Raw genomic sequence first — 9,210 nt, 5'->3', positions numbered from 1 at the left:
GTAATCCCCAGTAGGAGAAGTGAATGTAGCATTCTTTATTGACATTTTCCAGGAGGGTGGGATGAGTCTAATGGGAGTAACTCCTGTTCACAGCTGCCGCCCTATGCAGCTGCCGCCTTAGTAAATCCGCGTTCTTTCAGGATTATTATAAAAGTTATAGTAAGACTGGGGGTGCCTTTATGGGGTACCAGGGAATGGCAATAAGGCCCATGGCAGAGAAACTGTGTGCGGGCCAGTACAATGACACAATAGAGGTGAAGTCCAGAACTCGTAAAACTGTTGACCTTGCAAACAGTTCTCCTCAGCCAAGTCCTTGCTCTAGGCACTAGGGGCAGTTCTTTCATACTCAGCTTATGTTAACTGCATGGACCCAGCAGGCAAAGACCACAGATAAAGATGAGATACTAAAACTGGCAAGAGAGAAACGAGAAGTGACTTACAAAGGTCACCCCATCAGGCTAACAAAGGACTTGTCAATGGAAACAATGCAAGAAAGGAAAGGATGGGAAGACATATTTAAAGTGTTGAGAGAGAAACAATTTCAACCAAGATTATTATATCCTGCAAAATTATACTTCATATGGGAAAAAAAGATTAAAATCTTCTCAGACAAACAAAACCTGAAAGAATTTGCCAACACCAGGCCATCTCTTCAAGAAACCCTGAACAAAATCCTATTCCACAAAAACTGAAGAATGAATAGCCAGAAACAAAGAAATAAAAGGCAATCAAGGCAATGGCCAACTTAAACATCGGGGCAGGTCTGGTAACATGGATAATAATATTGAATGTGAATGGATTAAATTCTACAATCAAGAGACACAGACTGTGAGTGAGGTCAGCAGATGGTGTGGTGGTTAAGCTGTTGGACTTCCATGTGGCCGAACGCAATTCAAGTCCTAGACCTGATGGGTTACTTTCTCACTTTCTCTTTCTCTCTGGTCAAATTAAAATAATAATAAAAATAAATACTTCTTATTTACAAAAGAGAGAGAGAGACTGACTGAATAGAAAAAAAAAAAAACAAAAAAACAGCAACTCTCTATCTGTTGCCTACCGTAAACCCACCTCATGGACAAAGACATATATAGACTGAAAGTGAAGGGTTGGAAAAAGGTTTTCCATGCAAATGGAAACCAAAAACGAGCTGGCATCATGATACTAATTTCTGACAAAATAGGCTTTAAAACAAAAACTGTTTGAAGAGACAAAGAAGGGCACCGTATCTTGATCAAGAACATATAATGCTTATAAATATCTATGCACCTAACACAGGAGCATCAAAATATGTGAAGGAAAGACTGTTAGATCTAATAGGGGAGATAGAATGCAAAACACTAATTGTTGGAGACATCAACACTGTGCTATTGCCTCTGGACAAATCATGTAGACAAAAAATAGGTAAAGAGATAAAGGATCTAAACGACACCATAAATCAAATGGACTCAACAGACATCTATAGAACTTTCCACCCAAAAACCACAAGATACTCTTTTTTTGCACCCTCACATAGAACCTTTTTGAAGATTGACTACATCATAGGGCACAAATCAGTCCTCTACAGATTCAAAGTCATAGAAAGTATATCCAGCATCTTCTCCGACCATAATGGAATTAAACTTGAGCTTAATTTCAAGAGAAATATTCAAAAATACTCAAATACATGGAAACTAAATAACTTATCTTGAATGATTCCATAACTACTGAAGAAAAAAGACTGAAATCAAACAATTCATGGAAGCCAATGACAATGAGGACACAAATTTCTATAATCTTTGGGACACTGCAAAACCAGCCATAAGAGGGAAGTTCATAGCAATTAGTACACATAAGTAGAAGACAGAAAGAAGGCAAATGGATCACCTAATATTGTGCCTCAAAGAATTGGAAAATCAACAGCAAAAATATCCAAAAACTCCAGGAGACAACAAATAATAAAGATATGAGCAGAAATAAATAAAATAGAAAATAAACAGACTATACAGAAAAGAAATGAAAGTGAAAACTGGTTCTTTGAAAAGATACACAAAATTGATACACCATTACTGAGATTTATTACGAATAAGAGAAAGAAACTAGGTGAATCAAAACTGCAATGAAGCAGGCAATATAACAACAGACATAGTAGAAATACAAAACATCATTAGAGGATATTATGAGCAACCATATGTCAAGAAACAATACAATCTTAGATGAGATGGACAAATTCCTGTACACATATAATCTGCCAAGATTGAGCCAGGAAGATGTAGAAATTTTTAACAGGCCCATAACAAGACAGGAGATTGAGACAGAAATAAATAATCTCCCAAGAAAGAAAAGCACTGGCCCTGATGGCTTCACCTCTGAATTCTATAAAACTTTCAAAGAAGAGTTAATTCCAATTCTGCTCAAGTTATTTCTTTTTTGTTTTGTTTCATTGATTTTTTTTTATTTTTTTGGAGAGGTTTTTGCTATAGGGTGCCTGCACTCACCAGACAGACAGAAAGACACAGAGAGACAGAAAGCAAGAAATCACCCCCCAGGGGGTATGGCCACGCTGCAATCCCTTCACTTCCATTCTCCTCTCGGGATCTTGGGCACGCATGCACACACACCCAGCGTGAGTTTAAGCCACCGGGTCTGGGACTCGAACCACGGTCGATTACGTGGGAGTCCAGCGACATAGCCATTACCCTAACTGTTGGTCCCTTGTTTTGTTTTATTAATGGAAGAAATATATCTATATCTATCTATCTATCTATCTATCTATCTATCTATCTATCTATCTATCTATTTGAGCTACAACAAAGATCTTTTTTTTCCCCTGTATTTACATCCATTTACTGTGTTTCTATATCCTTCAGTCAATCCCTTTCAGTCAGAGTGCAGACACTCAGTATATATTAAGTGGGGACATACAATGCCTCTCCTCCATAGCCTGGCTTGCTTCACTCATCAGTAAATCTTCCATATTCATCCAATTTCTGTCAAAAGCCAGGGTTTTGTTGGTTTTTATGGCTGAATAATATTCCATAGGGTATATGTACCATAAAGGGTGAATCTCTGCCTAATTTATTCTACGAAGCCTCTATTACCCTTATCCTTAAAACATATAAGGATAGGACAAGGAAGGAAAGCTATAGACCAATATCACTGATGAATATAGATGCAAAGATTCTTAACAAGATACCATCAAATCGTATCCAACAACTTATAAAAAAGATTATACATCGTGATCAGGTAGGCTTTATTTCAGGAATAAAAGATTTGTTTGACATATGCAAAACCATAAATGTAATACACTATATTGACAGAAATAAAGATAAAAATCTTATGATCATATCAATTGTTGCAGAAAAAGCATTTGATAATATACAGCACCCATTAGTGACCATGACTCTCAGAAATATCAGCATAGAAGGGTCATTTTACAACACAATAAAAGCTATTTATGAAAAATCTATAGTGAACATCATCCTGAATGGAGAAAAGCTGAAATATTTTCCACTAAAAATGGGTACAAGGCAAGGATTCCCACTTTTTCCACTCCTTTTCAAAAAAGGACTGGAAGTCCTCACCAACCCAATCAGAAAAGAGGAAAAAATGAAAGGCATTTGAATAGGAAAAGAAGAGGTTAAACTCTCCCAATTTGCACATGACATGATTGTATACATAGAATACCCATTGGTTTTCATAAAAAGAAAATTCTTGGAAGTAAAACATGAATACAGTAAAGTTACAGGATATGAAGTCAACATACAGAGATCTATAGTATTTCTTTTTTGTGTGTGTGAGAGGTTTTTGCTATAGGGTACGTGTGTTCACCAGAAAGAGAGAGACAGAGAGAGGGAAAGTGAGAAATCACCCCGGGGAGATGGCCTTGCCATGATCCTTTCTCCCCCACTCTCTGCTTGGGATTTCAGGCACATACATATACACACCCAGCATGGTTTTCTGACCACCGGGTCCAGGACTTGAACCACAGTTGACTACATGGGTGTCCAGCGACATAACCATTATGCTAACTGCTGGTCCCAAAATCTATAGCATTTCTATGTATGAAAAACAGGCAGACGGATAGAACTGAAAAAAGTTATTACATTGATCATAACCACAAAATGTATAGGATACTTAGGAATAAATCTAACCAATGAAGTTAAAGACTTTCACAAGGAACACTATGAGAAGCTAAAAAAAGAAATTGAAAATGACACAAAAAAGTGGAAGGACATCCCATGTTCCTGGATTGGAAGAATTAATACAATCAAAATGGCAATTCTACCCTAATTAATCTACATAGTTAATGCAATCCTAATCAAAGTACCAGACACATAACTTGTTTTTTTTTTCCATTTTCCTATTTCATTTTCTTTCATACATTCAATCACATTATTTAGCTTACAAAGTGAATATTTCAACAGGTGAACATTTCTCCCTAGTTCAGTTGATAAAAGTATAAAATATCTTCAAAAGATAATACCACTTTTTTTTGTCCCATTAATGCTTTCCTCCCTATTTTTCTTCTAAATGTCTTTCCTCAGACCCTACTCTTTCACACACACTGTATGTGGTATTTACATCCCTTTACTGTGTTTCTATATCCTTTAGTCAATCAGTTTCAGTCATAGAGTGCAGACACTCAGAATATATTAAGTAGGGACCTATAATATCTCTCCTTCATAGCCTGGCTTGCTTCACTCAGCAGTAAATAATCCATATTATTTCACTTTCTGTGAAAAGCCAGGGTTTTTTTTATGGCTGAATAGTATTCCATAGAGTATATGTGCCACAGTTCTCCAATCCATTCATTCTGTTCATGGACATTTGGGTAGGTTCCATGACTTAGCAATTGTGAATAATGCTGTAATAAACATCGATGACCAAGCCCTTTTCCAATTAAGTATTCTTCTTTCCGTTGGGCAGATACCAAGGAGTGGGATTGTGGGAGCATATGGTAGTTCTATTTGTAGATTTTTGAGGAATGTCCAAATGGTTCTCCAAAATGGCTGGACCAATTTACATTTCCACCAGCAGTGTAAGAGCGTCCCCCTTTCACCACACTTCTGCCAGCACTTACCACTTTTTTTTTTTTTTAATCTTAGTCGTTGTGATATCACTTTTTGTTTTTTTAATCTTAGTCCTTGTGACTGGGGTTAGGTGGTACCTCATGGTTGTTTTTATTTGCATTTCCCTTACAAGGAGGGATGTTGAGCATTTTTTCATATGCCTTTTAGCTATTCATATATCATCCTTAGAGAGTAGCTTTTCCAACTCATTCTCACATCATTTAATAAGATTGATCTTTTTTTTTTTTTCAGAATAGCTGCTTGAGTTCCTTGTGAATTCTGGTTATGAGTCTCTTGTCTGATGTTTAGTTTACAAATATATTTTTCCATTCTGAGGGCTTTTGATTCACACTAATTACTTTGTCTTTTGCCATGCAGAAACTTCTTAGTCTGATGTAATCCCACTTGTCTATTTTGGGGATTATCAACTGTGCTTTAGGGAGGTCAGCATCTTCTATAACCATGATGGAATTAAACTTGAGTTTAATTGCAACAGAAATCCTCAGAAATACACAAATACATGGAAACTAAATAACCTACTTCTGAATGACTCCACAACTACTAAAAAAATAAAGACTGAAATCAAAAGATTCATGGAAGCCAATGACAATGAGGGCATGAGTTTCCATAAACTTTGCGACACTGCTAAAGCAGTCATAAGAGGGAAGTTTATAGCAATTAGTGCACATAAGAGGAACATGGAAAGAAGGCAAATGGATTACCTAACATCATGCCTCAGAGAATTGGAAAAGCAACAGCAAAAAGATCCAAAAAACTCCAGGGGAAAGGAAATAATAAAAATACAAGCAGATATAAATAAAATAGAAAATAAACAAACTATACAGAAAATAAAGTAAAAGCTGGTCCTTTGAAAAGATAAACAAAATTGATACACCATTAGCAAGACATATTAAGAAGAGAGAAAGGAACCAAGTGATTCACATCTGCAATGAAACGGGGAAAATAACAACAGATGTAGTAGAAATACAGAGCATTATTAGAGGACACTATGAACATCTATATGCCAAGAAACAAGACAGTCTGGATGAGATGAACAAATTCCTGTACATATAAAATCGACCAAGATTGAGCCAGGAAGATGCAGAAAGTCTGAATAGGCCCATAATGAGACAAGATATTGAGTCAGTAATAAATAACCTCCCACCAAAGAAAAGCCCTGGCCCTGATGGCTTCACCTCTGAATTCTATAAAACTTTCAAAGAAAAGTTAACCTCCATTCTGCTCAAGTTATTTCTAAAGACCCAGAAGGGTGAATCTCTCCCAAATTCATTCTATGAAGCCTCTATTACCCTTAAAACATATAAGAACAGGACAAGGAAGGAAAACTATAGACCAATACCTTTGATAAATATAGATGCAAATATTCTCAACAAGATACTAGCAAATAGTATCCAACAACTTATAAAAAAGATTATACATCATGATCAGATAGGCTTTATTCCACAAATGCAAGGCTGGTTCAACATATGCAAAAGCATAAATGGAATACACCATATTAACTGGAAGAAGGATAAAAACCATATGGTCATATCGATTGATGCAGTAAAAGCATCTGATGAGATACGACATCCCTTCATGATCAAGACTCTCAAGAAAATCAACATAGAAGGGTCATTTCTCAACACTATAAAAGCTATCTATAGAAAACACAGAGCGAACATCATCCTCAATGAAGAAAAGCTGAAAGCTTTTGGACTAAAAATGGGTACAAGACAAGGATGCCTATTTTCTCCACTCCTTTTTAATATAGTACTGGAAGTCCTCGCCAACCCAATCAGAAAATTAGGAAAAAATAAAAGGCATTGAAATAAGAAAAGAAGAGGTGAAACTCTCTTTATTTGCAGATGACATGATTGTATACATATAATACCCAATGATTTCCATGAAAGAATTTGTGCAAGTAATACATGAATACAGTAAAGTTGCATGATACAAAATCAGTATACAGAAATCTACAGCATTTCTATATACAAACAACAGGCAGACTGAGATAGAACTGGAAAAAGTTATTCCATTTACCATAGCCACAAAAAGTATAGGATACTTAGGATTAAATGTAACCAAAGAAGTTAAAAACCTCCACAAAGAAAACTAAAAGAATAAAAAAAAAAAAAAAAGAAATTGAAAATGACACAAAAAAGTGAAAGGATATCCCATGTTCCTGGATTGGAAGAATTAACATGGGAAATTCTACCCAAATTAATCTACATATTTAATGCAATGCCAATGAAAGTAAAAGACACATTCTTCATAGATCAAGATAAGACAATCATAAACTTTGTCCAGAATTATAAAAGACTGTATTGCAAAGGTAATTCTGCACAAGAAGAGCGGAGTTGGCGGCATTTCACTCCCTGACTCAAAAATATACTAGAAAGCAGTGGTAATCAAAACAGCATCATACTGGCACAAAAACAGACATGTGAACAAATAGAACATAATATCATCGTACTGGAAGTCCTCGCCAACCCAATCAGAAAATTAGGAAAAAATAAAAGGCATTGAAATAAGAAAAGAAGAGGTGAAACTCTCTTTATTTGCAGATGACATGATTGTATACATATAATACCCAATGATTTCCATGAAAGAATTTGTGCAAGTAATACATGAATACAGTAAAGTTGCATGATACAAAATCAGTATACAGAAATCTACAGCATTTCTATATACAAACAACAGGCAGACTGAGATAGAACTGGAAAAAGTTATTCCATTTACCATAGCCACAAAAAGTATAGGATACTTAGGATTAAATGTAACCAAAGAAGTTAAAAACCTCCACAAAGAAAACTAAAAGAAGCTTAAAAAAAAAAAAAAAAGAAATTGAAAATGACACAAAAAAGTGAAAGGATATCCCATGTTCCTGGATTGGAAGAATTAACATGGGAAATTCTACCCAAATTAATCTACATATTTAATGCAATGCCAATGAAAGTAAAAGACACATTCTTCATAGATCAAGATAAGACAATCATAAACTTTGTCCAGAATTATAAAAGACTGTATTGCAAAGGTAATTCTGCACAAGAAGAGCGGAGTTGGCGGCATTTCACTCCCTGACTCAAAAATATACTAGAAAGCAGTGGTAATCAAAACAGCATCATACTGGCACAGAAACAGACATGTGAACAAATAGAACATAATATCATCGCCAGAAATAAATTCCCAAACATACACTCAACTGATTTTTGACAAGGGGTACCAGTCAGTCCAGTGGGAAAAGGAATACCTCTTCAACAAATGGTGCTGGAAAAACTGGATTTCCGCCTGAAGAAAGATAAATCTGAACCGTTACCTCTCACTTTTGACAAAAATCAAATCAAGGTGAATCAAAGATCTAAATCTTGACCTCAAACTATAAATCTTCTGCTGGAAAACATTGGGGAAGCTCTGGAAGACACTGGGATAGGCAAAGACTTATTTTTTTAGTTTTTTTTATTTTAATTTTTTATATATACTCAATCATATTATTTAGCTTACAAAGTGAACATTTCAATATGTGAACGTTTCTCCCCAGTTAAGACCCCCAAAGCACAGGCAGTAATCCCCAAAATAGACAAGTGGGATTACAACAGACTAGGAAGCTTCTGCATGGCAAAAGACACAGTAATTAGTGTGAATCGACAGCCCTCAGAATGGGAAAATAATTTTGTTAACTATGCATCAGATAAGGGGATCATAACCAGAATACACAAGGAAATCAAGCAGCTGCTCCAAAAAAAGTTGAGCAACCCTATTAGAAGATGGGAGAATGAGTTGAAAAAACCACTCTCTAAAGGTGACATATGAATAGCGAAAAGTCATATGAAAACATGTTCAACATCCCTCATCGTAAGGGAAATGCAGATCAAAACATCCATGAGATACCACCTAACCTCAGTCAGAATGACTAAGATAAAAAAAAAAAAAAAAAAAAAAAAAAAAAAACAAGCATTGTGGTGAATGGGAACTCTCCTGCACTACTGGTGGGACTGTAATTTGCCCCAGCCACTGTGGAAAACAATTTGGACATTCCTCAAAAATATACAAATAGAACTGCCATATGATCCCACAATCCCACTCAAAGGACACACAGGACAGAAGAATTCTTAATCGGAAAAGTGCTGACGCATTGATGTTTATGGTGGCCTTATTCCCAATT

The 9,210-nt window shown here is 35.7% G+C and overlaps 1 pseudogene; it reads left to right on the top strand.

The window, feature by feature from the left end:
- LOC102483493 (cytoskeleton-associated protein 2-like) overlaps window positions 1–9,210 on the top strand; it is a 33,931-nt pseudogene that overhangs the window by 21,388 nt on the left and 3,333 nt on the right.

The sequence above is a fragment of the Tupaia chinensis genome, unplaced genomic scaffold, assembly GCF_000334495.1.
Source record: "Tupaia chinensis unplaced genomic scaffold, TupChi_1.0 Scaffold144105_1, whole genome shotgun sequence".
Classification (NCBI taxonomy): Eukaryota; Metazoa; Chordata; class Mammalia; order Scandentia; family Tupaiidae; genus Tupaia; species Tupaia belangeri.
The sequence above is the reverse complement of the archived record's forward strand: the minus strand, read 5'-3'. Positions and strand labels throughout refer to the sequence as shown.